The sequence below is a fragment of the Hetaerina americana genome, unplaced genomic scaffold, assembly GCF_022747635.1.
Source record: "Hetaerina americana unplaced genomic scaffold, ioHetAmer1.1.p SCAF_7, whole genome shotgun sequence".
Classification (NCBI taxonomy): domain Eukaryota; kingdom Metazoa; phylum Arthropoda; class Insecta; order Odonata; family Calopterygidae; genus Hetaerina; species Hetaerina americana.
The window spans coordinates 2,135,045-2,154,411 of NW_027287316.1; the positions used below are offsets into that span (position 1 = coordinate 2,135,045).

A 19,367-nucleotide genomic window follows, 5' to 3' on the forward strand; every position below is an offset into this window, starting at 1 on the left:
TATCTTACTTTTGATATTCCTTAAAAAGTTTGGAGTCTTTTAAAATTATGGTTATTCCTGGCATATTTCCTCACCTTTTTTTTATGTATACTCACCCAGTTTAGCACTCCGCTTTAGTTTCTCCTCTCTAGTCACTCCGGTTTAGATTCCACTTCATGTATGATATAATGTCACAATCATGCCGAATGTACTAATTCGGAAAATTAATCAAAAACAGTCTGTATATAAGTTTATTAATAACACTGCTTTGGACAACTTACCAAAAATGTTGGTTGTATTTATATCTGCACATACTTTGTTTATATTACAGACCCGCTAAATTGTTACATTTAAGATAGGTTAATATGCACGCGCCAAAATAACTTTACCAAATACGTTTGATTGAGGCTATTAAATTGCCTACATAATTGAAATTTACTTCTAGTTATTATAAATATGAGCTCTATACCATTAGTAATGACTAAAATATGTATCACAACGTAGATGAGAGAAAATGGTGTTTTGGGCAGTCAATAAACCTAGTTTTCGGAATCTAACAACGTTGGTGGGCATTCAGTCCAGAAAAATTGCGAAAGAACAAGAATGACGAAGCATCTTCAAAAACTGAGAAATCAGTCAATCGACAGAATGTTGTGAATGCAAGCCCTGGCAAAGTTAAATGGAGACACTCTTTTGACATACGTGACTGCCATGGCAACGGTGGTTTCCGGAGAGGTGACCGTGGGAGGATGCTCTGCTTTCGGGGGAGGCAGTTCAACGGAAGAAAGTCACGCCACGCAAAGGACCTGGCATTCACGACGAAATAAAATAGCGTAACTTTGGCTTCAAATTCAATGGAAATTTCGCATTATCTTTATTTGTAAATATTCTTCCCGGATTGGGATGCTCCCGAATCCAAAGCATGCCTCCCAAAATAACACTCCCTTTGATAAATTCTCAAGTATCACAACTCTAGCGTCCCTCCCACCCTCCTCACAAACTCAAAACAATAGAACAGGCATACATTTGAATCCTGAATTCCTAGAATGAGTCAGAGATCATATAGGACACTAATTACCCACCCTCCAGATATTTTCATTCCCCCTCCGCTCCCAGACCCTTCTATTCCCAACTCTTACCCTCCCAAACCTTTCCCCGCCTTCCCCTTCCATCCAGCGTCCTATCCCTTTCTCTTGAACCCTCACCTCAGTTCCTTCTTCCCGCCACGGAAGGTGATCTTACCACCAAAAATTTCGGGATACTTTTAAGTGTCCTTTTTTCATGTGTTTTTCTATATTTTTGTTGTTGGCCAACGCCAACGCACCCTTCTTCATTTGAATGTATGTATGAGTTGTGCGTTTGTTAGTTTATATTATTAGGTAATTAGACAGTATAGGTAATCCATTTCTCTTGCTTCTCCTAAAAAAATGCAGCGCAGCATCTTGCTTCAGAAGATGCTCCTCTTCCTCCCTTCATTCCTTCCAACATCCCTGTCCTATTTTGCCCTTCCCTCCTCTGCCCAACACTCTCCCCTCCATCACAGTATTCAGCATCACATTGCCTATCAATATGCTCTGTATCTATTAGTTCTGTCTCATTATGATTTCTTCCGGCAATCTTCCTCTCTCCTCCCCCTTCACTCCCGGCACTGCTCCGTTTGTTTTACTTCCTGTCCACCAATACACGTAATACGGTATCATAATAATTCCCGCGATGTCGCAACGAAACTCAGGTTTCCTGTTCCCTCTCTCTAAATAACATTTTCTCACGCTGGCATCAAACATGTTCTCTCCACGCATTCCAAATGTGATCTGATTGGAGCGGAGCAACATTTGTGCCTAATTTTTCCTTTGCATTTTCCAGTAATCTGTTTAGTGAAGCATATTTTCTTCAAAGTTTGCCTGCATATTTTTCTAATAATGTAAAATCAATTAAAGGAGTATTCAGCCCGTTTTGAAATGATAAAATCTCCCCTGTCTATTTTATAACTCTCGCTCGTGTTACTCCTTTCGTTTGTTTCAAACTTTCAGAGATGTATATTGGATCACTCTCATGATTAATTTTTAATTCTTTACCTCCTATTCTTTACTCTACTCCGATATCTGTCCTGGACCGCCAGGGAGCATCCATCACATTATCTGCTGAAGTCCTCATTCCTCCGAACTCGCACGTATCGTCTGCAAACAGTCAAATGTGGGTGCTAATGAGGGAAATTGCGTCGCTTACGCCTAGCGAGAATAACAGAGACCTGGTCGCAATTCACTTTGGATCTCCTGATTTTACTTCTCCCTCGACTAAACTCTATCTAACTCATGCTTGGTCGAGGGAATGTAATAAGTCCTCAATTATTCCTCACTGATGCAATGTTATTTTAATGGATGCATCAACCTTTCGTTAGGGACTTTGGCAAAGTCTTCCTTGGCAGCTAAAACTATAGCAAGTAGTAGTGTGTTCTCATTCTCCATTTTTAGGATTTGACAAATAAAAAGACCAAGCTGTTCTTCACATGGTACAATATTCCTAAACCCGTGCTGAAATCAAAAATCCGTCATCGTGAGGCCCTACTGACGAGAAAGATCATTTCACTGTGATCATCAGGGTTGATGGTGCTAATAGTTTCCAGGAAAGGATAAAGGAATTGAAGTGTTATTACTGGGAGATTCCCAGCACTCAGTAAATCTGCATAAACGCCCCGTGTTTCAACAAAATGGTGTATTGCATGGTGTGGTAGCACGAGGTGTGAATGGGCAAGGGTAAGTGAGAGGAAGAGTGCTGAAAGTGTTAGGTAAAGGGAAGAAACATTCAAAATCCCTGAAAAGACGCGCGTAGAGGTTTAAACCTACAGGGTTAGTCCGGAAAATAAGTGTACTGAGCTCAAGAAAAAAAATTTATTACACTTTTACATATCTTAAGCTAATATTCCTCAAAATAGGACCCTTGTGAGTCGATACACTTGTTCCAGCGGCGTTCCCATTCCTGGAACGCTCCCGCGAAGGCATCATCGGGAACCTCTCGAAGACACGTCGTCACGGCCTCTTTGACGGCGTCCAAAGTCCCTTATCGCGTTCCTTTCAAACTCCTCTTTATCTTCGGGAACAGAAAGAAGTCCGGTGGTGCCGAGATCATTTTTGCAGTAATCCGAAAGTTGTGTCGTGATTTCCAAACGATTGAGTCTTTGATCATCACTGAGCACTTTCGGCACCAACTTTGCACAAATTTTTCGCATCTGTAATTGCTCCCTAATAATCTCGTGCACTATTGTTTTTGGCACATTACACTACTCTGCTATCATCCGAACACTAAGACGACGATCAGAGTTCAGTACATCGCGAACTTTTCGCACATTTTCGTCCGTGAGTGTCGTTGATGGGCGTCCAGGCCGTGGTTCGTCGTCGACCTCTTCTCTGCCCTCCACGAACATCTTGTGCCACCGAAAGATCATGTTTCTGGACATGGCTGACTCCCCGTAAGCCTGGTTAATCATACCGACAGTTTCGGTAGACGATTTCCCAAGCTTTACCGCAAATTTGATGGAATAACGCTGCTCCAAAAACTTCGGCATCGCGTTCCGTGACGTGGGTCGAGCGTGGAGGTTCGCGTTAACAGAGCTCCTCACTACACCACAGCTCAGAGCCGACTGCCTTTTTCAGCGTCGCTTGCCAACATACCCCCTCCAATCGCAGCCCGTCAGAGCGGTGCTGGGCGCGCTTGGAGCGGCGGGAAAAAATCAGTACACTTATTTTCCGGACGAACCATGTCCTGTATGTACCATACGCTAGCGGGGAACTCAGTTCCATACAAATGTTAATTAAATTCACTATAGAAGCTGTCGTGTGTACGTAGAGTTCTGACAATATGGAAAGAATATTTAGAGGAAATCTATGTATGATAAAATATGCCGGTGAGTTTGGACCATGAAAGAGAATACGATTTCAATTAGATTCAGCGCATTACCAGGAGAATCTGGGTAAAACTATTAAAATTTTCCAGGAAATACGAAACTAAAGGAAAGATTGAGGGCATATTTAAAACCTGCAAATGCCTCAGAATGGAAATGAGCGGATGGCGAATGGAGAGTCGGGAAGAGAAGTGTAAGTCAAGGGAGAAAGATACAGCCATTATCGTCTGTTCTTTTCATTTTACCAAGAAGGGAAATTGTAAGGGCCATAGGATCCGGAGGGAAAGTAGAGGTAGGATTAATGACATCAGCTGGATTTGAGGATGGTCATGTAAATGATAGCCAGTCATTCAAAGACAAGTACATAGCAGAATCAGTGGGATGGATATGTTATGACAACTAATAGGAAATAGGAAAACTAATAAGAAACATAAGGAAATAAAGATAATGCGATTCTCAAGAAATAGGAAGGCTAAGATAAACATTAGGCCGGAGGACATGAACCAAAATAGGTGGAACAGTAGTTATTTATTTACAAAGTAGCATGGTGCCGCGAAGATGGGCAAAGTAGTTAGGAAATGAAGAAAGAATAAGTGATTTGGATATAGTAATCTAACTCCCTCCGCTTGGACGAGGTTTAGGGTTTCCCGGTCGCGACATGCTGAACTTTGATTCATCTACTTCGACATCGACGCACCGCGAAGTCTTTCGCAATTTCCTTTAGAATCGAATGGAGGATTCCTTCAGGAGCTACAGTTTTATTTGTATCTATGTTTGAGAGCCAGTTTTTATTCTTACCCGGGGAGAACATGCATGGTTTGGTAAAAAACATCGGGAAAATTTAATTTAAGGTATCACGACAATTATTTTTAACTTTTTTGCTTGTTCATACTGCAGTAAAATTTTTGTAAATATATTACTCGGTGAAATAAAAATGATATATTAGAAGCTCTTTCCTCCTCTCCTTTGTTTGTTGAGAAACGTCGAGAGAAATTTATACTGCTCGGAAATCGTTTTCGTCCGAATGTCTTCAGTGAAACGGACAAGGGAGACAGGAACTCTTGGCAACGGAGCGACTAATTGCCCGGTGAGAGTTCGAGAGTAAGCAAGCGATAAGAAGGGCGGGATTTTTTTGAAAAATAAGAAAGGGCGGTAGAAGACGTTTGGGTGGCATGCGGTGAAAACTGGGAAGACAGGAAGAAGGGGAGGGTGGGAGTTTGCTGCGGGGACGATCGGAAAGGCCGGATTCTGGTCAAAGGAAGAACTAACGGCTGAGGGAATCCGCAGTCGCGGGTCTTTGAAGATTAAAGACGGATGGGACGACACTTGGGACGGGGAGTTAAAGCGTCGAAGCGAGGCAAGAGTGGAATTGCTCATTTCACTGTTGCTAGTGTTTTACACGTCGATTCTTTATTGGAGATAAGTGATATCTTAAGTAAGAGGGACAAGGAAGAAAATAACGATTGACGACGGAGCGACTAATTGCCCGTGAGATTTCTAGAGTGAGAACAAAATGATTACACCTTTTTAGGAAATTAGTGAAGATCTATAAAACGAGATAGGTCAAAAACAATAGCACGCGAATTTTTTCAGGGGGCCATCGATAAAGTGGAGGATGGAATAGCGAAGGAAACGGAAGTGAACGTGGAATGAGGACAAGTCAAAAGGTCCGTCTGGGTGGGGGCGATGCCTCACGCCGTCCGCTGCCACCGGCGGGGTGCTTCATTCCCTATGTTTGACTTCAGGGGCGGGGAATATGGGTTGCGTGATGAATTGAACGCACAGGACATTCTTCCCCTTGCTTTCCGGTCATTTTGCGTGGTCTGCCTTGGTTTGGTGGAGGTCTGTCGTTTAAAAAAGGTCGCGATTCATTATTATTCTCTCTTGTTTCGTAAAACAATCAACAAATTACATTCTCAAATGATAAATACTCTTTGCTGATGACTGCATTGTATACAGACGAGCAGAGCATGTAAATGACCGCGTAATACTACAAAATGACATCGGTCGCCTTGGTGACTGGGTTACAAATAACAATATGGGCATTAATATAAGTAAGAGTAAGCAAATACATTTTTCAAATAAAAAGAATGTAGGAAAGGAAATTTGAACCCTCTTTGGAGAAAGAATCCCATGTACCAGTCAATGCGAATATTTAGGCATTTATTTAACTAGAGATCTTGGGTGTGAAGTCTAAGGAGATAATTTGACGCAGAAGGGCTTTGAAGTATTGCATTGGGTAATGAGAAATTTAAAAGGGAGTAGCGTAGCCACGAAAGAAAAAGCATATAAGGCACTGGTTATCCCTATCCTAGAATACTCCTCGATAGTATGGGATCCATATGAGGTGGGACATATATTAGAAAGATAGAAAAAGTTCAAAGAAAGGCAGCAAGATATGTACTCGGAAGGTACAAAAGAACAGATAGTGTCACAGAAATACTAGATGTACTGAAATGGGAGAGTTTGAAAAATAGAAGAAAAAAGGAGTAGGTTAGGCGCGATGTATAGAATTGTTAAAAAGGATGAAGCGTGGGAAGATTTATGGAAAGAGATGGGAAAGCCTAACTTAAAGGGAAAAAACGACCATAGATTCAAAATAAAAATAGGACGCAAAAAACAAATAGGAAAAAGTACTATTTTTTAAATAGAACTATTATTGATTGGAACCAGCTGCCTGGAGGTTTTTTTGAGCCCTTTCCATCCAATTTTAGAAGTTTTAAGTATAAATGTAAATCAGCCACTGGGTAATAAACTTCATTGTAGTTATTAAAATATTGTTTGTATGTGATGTGGAAGTTTGTTTGTACGTAATGCGTTTGTACGGAAGTGTCATTGCATGTAAGAATATTTTGTCTCCTATCTGTTTTTCTAGTGCGTGTGTTATGTATTTTTTATTGTAACAGTGATCATTTACCAAACTTGACCGTTGCCACCAGGAAAATCGCCTAATTGCAGCGTAATTTGTAAATAAATAAATAATAATAATAGTATGCCAGGGGACTAGTGATTTTTTATTTGGTGAAATTAGCACTTGTTCCGAACTAGTTACTCTTTCTCTAGCATGAGAATAAATGTGCATGTTATTTGAGGTTTTTAAGAGAGGGTATTTTCCCTTCCTCTCCCTCGTCCTCCCTTATTCCATGCTCACCCCTCCTGGTGCTTGCACCCCCTGCCACACACTTTTTTGGTGGATTGCGGGGCTTTTGTGTAGATAAAAGTTGTGTATACTACCTTGATCAAAAATTTCCCGGAATTTATTCACAAAATTAAAAATACAAGTTTATTCATCTAAATCTATATTGTCCCCTTCAAAGTAATCCCCATCGACTGCAACACACTTATGCCAGCGCTTGATCCAATCCTCGAAACATTTTTTATATTCGGTTTTCGGTATGTCCATCCTGCGATTTTTCCATTACTTCCTCTCGGCTGCTAAAACGCGTTCCCCGTAATGGTTTTTTAACTCGATTGAACAGAAAGAAGTCACAGGGAGCCAAATCAGGTGAATTCGGTGGCTGTTGGATGGTATTTGTTGCATTTTTCGTCAAAAAATTACGAATAATGATAGCACTGTGCGACGGTGCGTTATCATGGTGCAAAATCCACGAGTTTTCTGCCCACATTTCTGGTCTCTTTCGGCGAATTGCTTCACGCAAACGTCTCATAACGCCCAAATAATACTCTTTGTTTACTGTCTGGCCTTCTGGCAAAAATTCATGATGCACTACACCGTTGTAATCCATGAAAACCGTCAGCATTGCCTTCTTTTTTGACTGAAAACGACGTGGTTTTTTTGGTCTCGGCTCATTTGGTGAACGCCATTCACTTGCCTGATGTCTGGATTGCGTGTCGTACTCATAAACCCACGTCTCGTCTCCAGTAATGATCCTTTTGATGAATGTGGGATCGGATTCAGCCTCGCAAATCATGTCTTTTGCGACGTCAACACGGTCTCTATTTTGCATGAAATTGAGGTCTTTTGGCACCAACTTTGCTGCTACACGACGGAAACCCAAATCATTAACCACAATGTCTTGGGCGGATCCATAGGCAATGTTCAAGTCCTCCGCTATTTCTCTGATGGTTAATTTGCGGTTAACATTTCTTTTACTTTATCAATTTTTTCACCGACTTTCGATGTCGATGGTCTGCCACTGCGTTCATCATCTTCGATTGACTCACGACCACTTCTGAACGGCTCGTGCCTCTGGTAAACGACCGTTTTTTTTAGAGAATCGTTGCCGAAACACTTTTCCAACATTTCCAACGTCCGTGCGCCACTAAATCCGTTTTTTACGCAAAATTTAATACAAGTTCGTTGTTGCAAATTTAAATCCATTTCTGCAATTGTAAAAAATCGCCAACACACACAGAGATAGATGTACTCTTGGCTACGTAACTTTTGCAAATGTCAAGTTATGACACTAAGATTTAAAGGGAATATCAACAACAGATGTACCAATTTAACAAAAAAAACAGAACTCAAATCGGAACGATGGGAGCGCCACACGGTGGTTATTCCGGGAACTTTTTGATCAAGGTAGTATATATATTAGACCTATCCGATAAACTGAGAGGATCAAAGAAATTCAGCGTCTGTAGCTCGCCTCCTCCGAAATACGGCCAATCAATCCCTTATTAACTAGTCACTCCAACCACCCTTCCCCCTCCCATCCACCCCCAACCAACCTATCTGGGGACAGTTCTCCGACGTCCCTCTTCTCAATTCGAGCTTCATTTTCAACTAACTCCTCGTTTATGGCTCTAGGTCCACCGAAATATCGATATTGGGTTTTCATCTCATATTGGTTTTCATAGTAAAACTCGACTTATTGGATAAGAGCCAAAAAACTCTTCATCCTTCCAAGAAAAGGTTTTCAAATGAACAACGCCAAGATCCGGAGACATCGGGGATTCGGGAGAAATTGGACGAGCTACGTGACCAGATGGTAGAATTTTCCAGAAGACAAAATGGAAATACTAAACCGGTCATGAGAAATAAAACGAGAATGCTATTTATAAAACCGGATGTTATTTAGGTGTGGCCTTGTTCATTACGAGACGTTTTCCTTCAGATGATGACGATGAAATTGATATGGACCAGGATGCCTTGGCTACAAGAATGGTTAACAGCGAGTTGAAAGAACTCGATGTGAAATACGGGTTGCCACACCAAAACTACTTGTAATCAGGAAACCATGGCATGTTTCGTGCGTTTGTGAGAAGGCGTTTGAAAGAGATAAGCGGATTAAGCAAACGAAAGTATTTCCAGGTATAGAACTAGACTGGATTGATCCAATTAGTTACATGCTTGTCGAGCTGAGGACACAAGTAAGGGTGGTTCAAAATAATCAGGCGGGTATGGAAGAGAGATTTAATTGTGTCTTCTTGCTGATACTTTCCAGCATGTGCAGGGAAAACACTGAGAATTTCTGCAACGGTTGGACAATTTGAACTGCTTGTGTTTGCATATTATGTCAGGCTTTTTTGTGAGTATTTTTCCTTTTTACTTTCCTCGCCCTTATCCTACCTGTATTATTACATTTAATCGCATCCTAAACCAATCCCTCAAATCACATGAATAGGTGTGAAGCAATATCTACTCACTAACCTGGCAAGCCGTCGCAAGGTCATTTAGAAGGGAGTGTTTAAGTACCACATCTAATCCAATGCTTCCGCAAAAGCATGGCACCCCGTGATCCATCGAAAGCTCACGCGAGACAGGGGTGACCAGACACATCAAATGTGCACATTCTACACACGCCAATATTTCATTGGCCATTGACTTTTATGTGAAACGTTGAAACCTTTAGCATCAGGTGTGTGGAAAGATTGAGACACCTCAGAAACATTTTAAACGAAGTAGTGAAATTTTTAGATCCGTTAAGGATTGAATTAGTATCGATTTTTTAATGTGGACAACACATCATTAGTTTCAGCGCCTGTGATTCACATATTTATCATGCAGGATATGCAGGGTGTGGCGTTTAAATCCGGAAAAGCACGCGTTTCTTCGAATGAGATTTCCCCACAAGGTTTGCGAAACCTACCCCATACTTCTCCGAAGCATTATGCTTAGCCACATAATCGTTAACAGTTGACCAGGGGTACCAGAAGAATCGAACTATTTCGAAATATAACACCCAGCGCGAACATTTTCGATATTAGCGGCTCTTCGATTATACTCCGCACTGGTACGTGACATCTCAGCCAATTAGAGGTTATGACTGTTTACTAGGTGCCTATAGCTTTCAAAAACGCCCATAGAAATCTCCAAGTCAAACTACGACATGGGGGAAATTAAAATTGAAAATATATGAAAAAACTTCAAGATCTCTTGGCCAAAGAATCGGGGCACTTGGTTGCATTAAGCATCGAAGATCTCAGTGTGAATTACGTTTCCTGGGCAGCTCAAGTGGTTAAGAGCCTCCGCCCAGCAAGTGGAAAGATCCGGAGTTCACCTCCCGGTCTAGAAAATATTTTTTCACTCGTGATTTGCCTGATTCCGCCTCCCCCACCTCTCCTGGGTCCGTCCTTTATGTTCCTATCCCTTTTCCTTATATCTGTTTCTATATTTATGAGTATTTGTTCGCCGTTTGGCGGGATTACGAGTTTGAATGTACACACACACACACACACACACACACACATATCTATATATATATATATATATATATATATATATATATATATATATATATATATATATATATATATATATATGCTTTCGTAGACGTAACACGGAAGTGCCGAATAGTACAATACACAGTAACAATATAGAAACACAAAAAAAGAACACTAAGAACACTCACACGTATTTTCTTGATATTTCGACGGAAACAATCCGTCTTCCTCTGAAGATATAGAAGTAATGACTGCTGGAATTGTTGAGGTCAGGGGTGCAAGAGAAAGGGAAGGGGGCCAGGGGAAGGGGAGAACGGGAGGCGAAGGAGGGGTGAAAGGAATGGTTGGGGAGAGGAAAGGGTTGGAATTGAAACAAAATCGGAAAATAGAACAACATGCTCACCGCAACTATTGCAACATACGAGACCCAGGTTTCAACCTACTAAGTATTGATCAAGACCTCGCAAGTCAAAACAAAGGCCACGTACACCAAAACTCATTCGGAAAAACACAGTGTCTCCCCCCCGATATGCTTTGCTTCTACAAAGTAACAATTTTAGGCCACTCCCATCAGTGAACGACATTGAGGCCCGGATGCTGATAGGCCATACAGATGTAAATGAATGCCATTTCAAGAGTTTTTAATTCTAAAGGGTTATCGGATGTGGGAAGGGACGCTAGGACGGAAACATTGTTATACTGGTTGAAAGGGGTATTATGATGGGAAGCATGTTTATGGATGGGGAGACCCGCGGACGGGGAGGAGGGATTGCACGAGGCGCGGTGGTTATTAATCCTAATGTTAAGTGGTGTGGAACATTGGCCTATGTAAAAGGACGGGCAGAGTTTGCAGGTAAGAAGATAAACAACATTCTTTGAAATGCAAGAGGAATAGGGGAAGGGCGGGAGAGAGTTAAATGGTGGGATGGAGTGGGGTGGAGTGGTGAAAATAGGGCAGGTTTTGCATCTTGCTCGATGACATGGAGTGGGTATGGCTCTGGGGTGTGAGGGGATTTTGAGAGTGGCCTGGTGGATTTGAGGATATCTGCTAGGTTGGCGGGACGTTTGAAGGTGACAGAGGGGCATTTGGGAAGAAGGTTGGAGGAAGTGTTGTGATTTTTGAGGATGGGGAAAAGGTCTTTGGGGATGAATTTGAGAGACTGAATGCTTGGGAAGTAGGTAGTACAGATTGAGAGAGGGTGGGAGTCTGTGGTTGAGGCAGGCTTGGGGGTGTAGGAATGTTGAGGTATTTTTTTATGGAGGAGAGAATCAGGGTATCCTCGTTGGAGGAGGGAGTGGTGAAGGTTGTTAAGGTATTTGTTAAGGGATTCGGGATGGTTGCAAATGCGGTGACCGCGGATAGATAGGGAGTAGGGGAGGGAACGCTTGGTATGGGAGGGGTGACCACTGCTGTAATGAAGGTATTGCTGCTTATTAGTAGGTTTGGTGTGAACAGAGGTAAGGAATTTGTTATTATTTAGGGAAATAACATCGAGGAAGGTAATCTGAGAGGATGAAATGGTCGAGGTGAAAGACAGAGATGAGGAATCATTGAGTTGGGAGATGAAGGAATTGAGGGAATCTATGCTGTGTGGCCATAGTAAAAAGATGTCGTCAATGTATCGGAGCCACAGGAGGGGTTGCAGAGGATAGTTTGAAAGGATATTCTCTTCCAGGACCCCGAGGTGGAGATTTGCATATGAAGGGCTGAATCTGCTACCCATGGCACAGCCCTTTATTTGGAGGTAATGGTTATTGTTGAAAGAAAAGGAGTTGCGGGTGAGAATGGAATTGGAAATATCAATGAGAAAATCGGTTCTGGGGATTTGAGGGGTAGGGCGTTTGGAGAGGAAGTAACGTAGGGAAGAAAGGCCTTCTTGGTGAGGAATGGATGTGTATAAGGAGGTGACATCGATAGCAGCCATAGTAATATGGGCATCGATAGAAAATGGAATGTAGAAGCATTAAATGGGTTGAAAGGTAAGGAATACAAACAGGCGGTAGAGGAAATCATGGAGGAGGGTAAAGAGCCAAGTACTATCGAAGAAAAATGGGAAAGAATCAAGAAAGGGTTGTCTAAAGCCGCAAAAGACGCTATTGGAACCGTTAACGCTAAAAGGACTAGGAAACCATGGATCACGGATGAGATGATTACAAAGATGGATGAGCGGCGAAAATGAAAGAATATAAATACAGAATTAGGCAAAATGAAGTACAAAGAATTGAACAATAAATTGAGGTGGGCAACAAATAAAGCAAAAGAAGAATTTCGGAAGACGCAGTGCGAGGATATGGAAACTCTACAGAGGAAGGGTGAAATCGGTGCGCTGTACAGCAAAGTTAAATCGTTATCGGGAAGTAAAAAAGGAAGAGCTATGCTAACAGTAAGAGATAAGGCGGGTAAGAAAATAGTTGACGCAGGAAAGATTCAAGAGAGATGGAAGGAGTATATAGAAGAACTGTATGGTAAAGAACTTAGACCAACAAATTTAGACTTTGAAAAAGAATATAGTATAACGTAGAAAAAGACAGCTTAGGTCCCAGCATACTAGAAAATGAGATAGAAAGGGCATTAAGGCATATTAAACTAAATAAGACCGTGGGGGTGGAGAACATTCCCACGGAACTTTTGAAATGTTTAGGAAAATGTGGGAGGAAGAGGCTATATGGGCTGATCCGTAGTATTTATGAGGAAGGTATCTGGCCGGAAGGCTTTGTAAGATCAGTTTTAGTTCCTAATCCGAAAAAGATAAAGGCCACGTCATGTGAGGACTACAGGACAATTAGTTTGATATCTCATGCAGCTAAAGTTGTTCTCAGGATCATAAACAAAAGGATATAGAGCAGGGAAAATAATTACTTAGGGGATGATCAGGTAGGTAATTTGACCTCAATAATAGTTGACGCAGGAAATATCCAAGAGAGATGGAAGGAGTATATAGAAGAACTGTATAGTAAAGAACTCAGACCAACAAAGTTAGACATTGGAAAAGAAAATGACGTAGAGGAAGACAGCTTCGGTCCAGGCATACTAGACAATGAGATAGAAAGGGCATTAAGGGAGATGAAACTAAGGTAGGACGTGGGGGTGGATAACATTCCCGTGGAACTTTTAAAATGCTTAGGAAAATGTGGGAGGAAGAGGCTATATGGGCTGATCCGTAGTATTTATGAGGAGGGAATCTGTCCGGAAGACTTTGTGAGATCAGTTTTAGTTCCTATTCCGAAAAAGGTAAAGGCCACGTCAAGTGAGGACTATAGGACAATTAGTTTGATATCACACCCAGCTAAAGAGTTTCTCAGGATCATAAACAAAAGGATAGAGAGTAGGGCAAATGATTACTTAGGAGATGATTAGTTTGGGTTTAGGAAGGGGAGAGGTACGCGTGATGCCATTGCACTAATGAGATTATTAATCGAGAGGAATATAGAACACAATCAAGAGGTATTTGCCTGTTTCGTAGATTTCGAAAAAGCGTTTGATAGAGTGAATTGGGAAAAAGTAATGAGTATATTGCAGAAAATAGGAATAGATTGGAGGAACAGGAGGCTAATCCGCAACCTGTACTTGTCTCAGACTGCTCAGGTGCGGGTGGGAAACGGGGAGTCAGGATGGGCAGTGTTAAGAAGAGGTGTAAGGCAGGGTTGCCCTTTATCACTGTTGCTGTTCAACCTGTATGCAGAGGAAATGATTAAAGAGGCATGGGAAGAACTGGAGGTAGGAATGAAAGTGGCCGGGGAATTCGTAAAAACAGTTAGGTTTGCTGATGACCAAGCTTTAGTTTGTCAGTCAGCCAAGTCAGCAAGCATTGCAGAGTGAATTGGAAATTCAGTGTGTCAAGTATGGGATGAAAATAAATATTAATAAAACAATGGTTATGCGATTCTCTAGAAAGAAAAAGGCTAAGCTAAACATTAAAATAGGAGGGCAAATAAAGGGCCTTTGTGCCGGGGTGCTGTTCAGGCATAGAGGCTTAGAGCCAATGCATTTGTGATTGTCCATCCTACAAGAGTATGTAGGTTCCCTAGTTTCCATCTTAGTTTAGTTGGTGGAGCAGTTGCCAGCATTTTGATAGTTGTAATGCGTGCTGCATGAATGATGTCGGCTTCCCCCTTCCACGTGTCCCTTTGCTGAATCGCGGGATGCCGTGTGTAGCCTGGAAGTAGTTGAGTTGTTGTAGAAAGGCTGGTGAATTAACACCCCTTGCTAGACGCCCTCGCGACGGCTTACGGGGTGTTATAGACGTAGATGTAAATACAGTCAATGTTCTTCGACCCTCTGGAATTACTATATTTACCGTTCAATAGATTTTATATACTACCTCATTGGCGCTCTTGCAAAACTATCCGTTTCATATCAGTGGTAGAAATATCTCATTTACAATTTTTTTCGATCTTTCTTACGATGTATAATATATTTACTTGTATATCCCGTCAGTTGTTACCAGTTCCTGATATATTTTGTTCTCTTTCTTGGTACTACATTGAATAATTTATTGCCTTAAGTCTGAAATATTTTATCTGAATAGTCATCGTCATGGTGTCCCCAATTTTAGCTTAGAAAGTGACGGTGGTAGGGAAAATATATATTAGAGTGTATAATGGGATGATGTGGTGAAGATTAAACACACCAGCTGAAAGAATAACATTCTGAAGAAATCACTACAATTAAAATGAAATAAACTAGAGTTAAGGCAATAGGTCAAGTATTTCCTAAATATTTTCGGGGAAAATGGGTCACAATTTTGCTTGTCTGTCGTGTCAAGCAACTCGACGGTCTGTCTGACCTTGAAACGAATTGTGAAACTCTTTGGGTTGAGATCCAAATGAAACGCCGTGATAACAGTTTTAGGAAAGTGTTCATCGGTTGCTTCTATCGCCCTCCAAATAGCAGTTTATCAGCCCTCGAAGCCTACCTCTATTCTGTCCTCCTTGTTTGTTCGCTCGCATTATTCATGATCGTCTTCTTCACTTTACCCTCCCTTGCTTCTCTCCACATCAGCACGGCTTTCTCTCCGGTGGATCATGCCTCACTTATCTTAATCTTCTTCACCGTCATATCACAGACTCTTTTGAGCTTAACTGACAATTGGATGTTTGCTATATTGACTTCTTGAAAGCATGTAACTCCATTAATTACTCCCTGCTGGTCCATAAACTCTAACATCGGTGCAGCATGGCATTTTCCCTTCTTGAATCCGCAGCTTTCTCAGCTCTCGCAAACAGCGTGTTCTTACTGATGGCATTTCCTCCACTCTTCTTTGTGCACCGTCCCGGGTACCTTAGGTCAGTATCCTAGGCCCTATCCTCTTCCCACCTTCCTTAGATGATATTATTGACTAAGTCGTCCTCCTTTGATACAATATTTTGCTTTACGCAGACGATTGCAAAATTTTCAAACAGACTGATTTCCCATCTGATGTCGTTTCCCTACAATCTGCTCTGAATTCCATCACTCTTTGGTGCTCCGATTGGCAGGAATACAATGATCCCTCAAAATTAGCTATTATTACTTTCTCTTTAAAGCTTAAACCTATTTCGCTTTCATACACCCTTTCGAGCAACCCTATCCCATCTTTCAGTTCGCACTGCGATTTGGGTGCAATTTTGGACGCAAATTTCACCTTTCGCAAGCACGTTCAAAGGATTGTCGGGAAAGCGATGGCAATACTTTCTAGCCACACTGGTCTTCGTGATTTTTTTGCCCTCAGCACGGTGTTTTTTGGTTGTTTCCTCCCAATTTTAGAATACTGTTCCCCAATCTGGTCGACCACCTCCCCAACTACTTTAGAGTTATTCAGCCGACCTCTTTATTTCTGAATTTCTATTTCCCTTTATCATATTTTTTCTTTTAAAAATACAACCCGGGACTTGAATCCCTCATCCCTTGCTATTTCCCATCTCTACCGCCGTTGATTTCTATGTGATATGAAATCCTTACATAGCATCTTCAACGGAAATCTCCGTACCAACGACCTCCTTCCTCTCATCTCAATTCGTCTTCCTCCTCGATCAACGCGTAACTTGAGTCCGATGCAGTTTCGGAAATTTCTAGTATATCTTCGATTTCTTACTATTCTGCTTCCTGATATCCCGGGGAGAGAACGAATATTTGTATCTGTTTTGGAATCTATCTTCCTTTTCTTATCTTTGTGGCCGGACCTACCTAAATGGCGTGGGGTCAGAATAATTCCCAATGTGCCATAGTTAAACTCATTTCTTCCAGGCCTTGCTTAAAGAAACTCTAGCACGTTCCCTTCGTACTGCAAATGGCGAACAGGCTTACGTCTAAGGGGTCTGTCATTTTCATCTTATTATCGTAACAATTGTTGACGAATATGACGGAATTTCTCTGAACTTTTTCTAATTCTTTTGTCGACAATTTTCCCCAAGGATCCAAAATGCGTGCGGCATTTTTCAGATGAGGCCTAACAAAAGCAAAATGACACCTCTCTTTTACTTTCTCATTTCATTTCCCAGCACCCGTTAAATGTTTATTTGACGCGGATCCGCATATTCTCCAAATATGTTGACCCTATAAAATGTTTGATGCTAGGAAAACCCCAAAATATTTATCTTGATCGGCCGTGGTTGGCATTGAACCCACTCATATTATATACTTAATGACCTGCTCATCTTTGCTCCAAAATTTCAAACCTGCGTATTTGCTTATGCACAGCATCAATTTCCATTCCTTGCACTAATTCTACATTGTGTTTAAATCTGTAAAGAGTAGTAGTCCGCAATCTGCTGGAGTCCTTATCTACCTGTATGCCATCGTGTCGTCTGCAAATAATCTGAGGTTGCTGCAAACGCGGGAGCAAAAGTCATTCATGTAAATTGAGAAGCGGAGCAGCTAATTATAGCGGCCCCATTACGCTTCCCTGAGGGACACCTGAAGTTATTTTTATTTTTTTTCAATCCATTGGAATCCATATTTATTTGAATATGACAAGAAGGCTCTAATCCAATTTATCGCTTTCTCATTAATACCATAGCGTTTATTGTGAGGAACTTTATCAATGGCTTTCATGAAATTCAGAAATATTGAATCCGCTTGAGTATTGTGTTAGCCCGATTTAAGGATTACGCGAATAACAAGTCCCAATTGGATTTCGCTCTTCCTATATCCATGCTGGTTCTTGGTACCCTCCTCCGAGAAATATCATAATGTTACTGATATTAAGAGATTTCTCGGCATATTTCTCTCTTATATTCTATATTCTCTTTGATATTTAACATGAGATCAATATTAAATATATGGGTCGGTAATTGGTTGGTTTCCCGCTTTTAGAGATGCCAGTGACGGTAGATGGCCTTGCTTTCAGTCGCGAGTGTAAGTTTCAATCCTTCTTCTATCGATTTTAGAAAACTAATTTCTAAATCTCCAGCTATTATTTCAATATTCAAGCAGGTTTTTATCTCCGGCCTGGTGCTTTTTTCGATTATACACTACGGGATTCTATTCCTTTCTTAAGCGTATTATGTTAGGTAAACTACTAATATTTAAAACATTGCGATTATTTACATGAAAAGAATGAGTATTGACGTTATATGTTAGAGTATTCATGATACTTAGCAAGTTAATGGAATTGAATTGCGACTGGCTTGTAATACATGCGTATGAGATGCATTTATGTTTTGCAAAAATATCTTTTGGTATTTAATGGGAATATTCTAGAAACAATCATTTGAAATTTAACTTTTTCGTCAATATATTATATCCAACCTGAATTGGTTTCTATATTTAGAGTTGTGTAAAATTCATTGATTGGCACCCTTTCATGTATCACGTAGGCCGATATAAATAAATATTTAACAGGTTAGAATGAACATCCGACACAACTCGGCCATGAGAAGAAATTCAATTACATTTATAGTTGTCACAGTGAGTCACATTCTCATTTATTAATAGTGCCAATGACTGCATTTAATAACGTTCCCGTGTTTGAAAATTTTATTCTTTTCTCCCTTATGGCTTTCAATATTTCCGCTCCGTATCAGAAGGGGCAACGCGGTGATTTTTTTCCATTGCGCCTCAGGTGGTTGAGTTTTAACGATGATAATTTAATAAAAGTTTTAAATTATGAGTACTGAAATTGGAGTAGCGGACAGAGGCAATATACAAAAATTAAGAACAAATACACAAAGTGTATTATTAGTTTGAGGGTATGATTCATTTGAAATTTTTAAAAATTTGTATTACCTTTTAATCAAAATGAGTACACACAAAATTTAGCAATTTTTTGTCTTGATTTTATCAAATAATTGGCATTTATTAATGATTAATAATAGAGGAAAACAGTTTTCTTTTTCGTTGATTGATTTTTATTTAATATTCGTTGAAATTTAAAAAAAATCTATTTATTGCTTTTTCCGCAGATTTATACATCATTCCGATTTAGATATCTGCATAACTGTCTCGAAGAAAAGCATTTTTATGTTTTAAGGTCCATCAAGATCTATTTCAGCACTAAATCTCTTCAAAAATTAAAACATCGTAATCGTTGAATTCCCTGAATTTTACACCTGGCTTCATCGCATGCTCTACGTAGAATTATTTGTTTGTTTGTTCTGCATTATCTTCGTACACATTTTATAAGAACAACAATTATGTAATGGATAGAATAGAAAGATATTTAGCCCAGCTTTTCCATAATTTTTTCTAAAAGCTACAGAGCAATCAGCGGCCCAGACATAGAATATTCTAGCAAGAATAACATGGTGAAGAATGCAGAAGAAAGCGAAAAAATATGAAAAGCAAAAAGCAATTTTTGATTCATAGGAAGTTGAGGAGGAAGAGAAGACACGTGGATCGTTCAATAAGACCTTGGCGAAATTTAGGAGGAAATATATTTTGATC

The 19,367-nt window shown here is 40.6% G+C and overlaps 1 protein-coding gene across 1 annotated transcript in view; it reads left to right on the top strand.

Annotated features, from left to right (window-relative positions):
- Positions 1–19,367, top strand: part of Pdfr (Pigment-dispersing factor receptor) — a 291,502-nt gene that overhangs the window by 263,977 nt on the left and 8,158 nt on the right. The gene's annotated exons all lie outside the window — the stretch shown is intronic.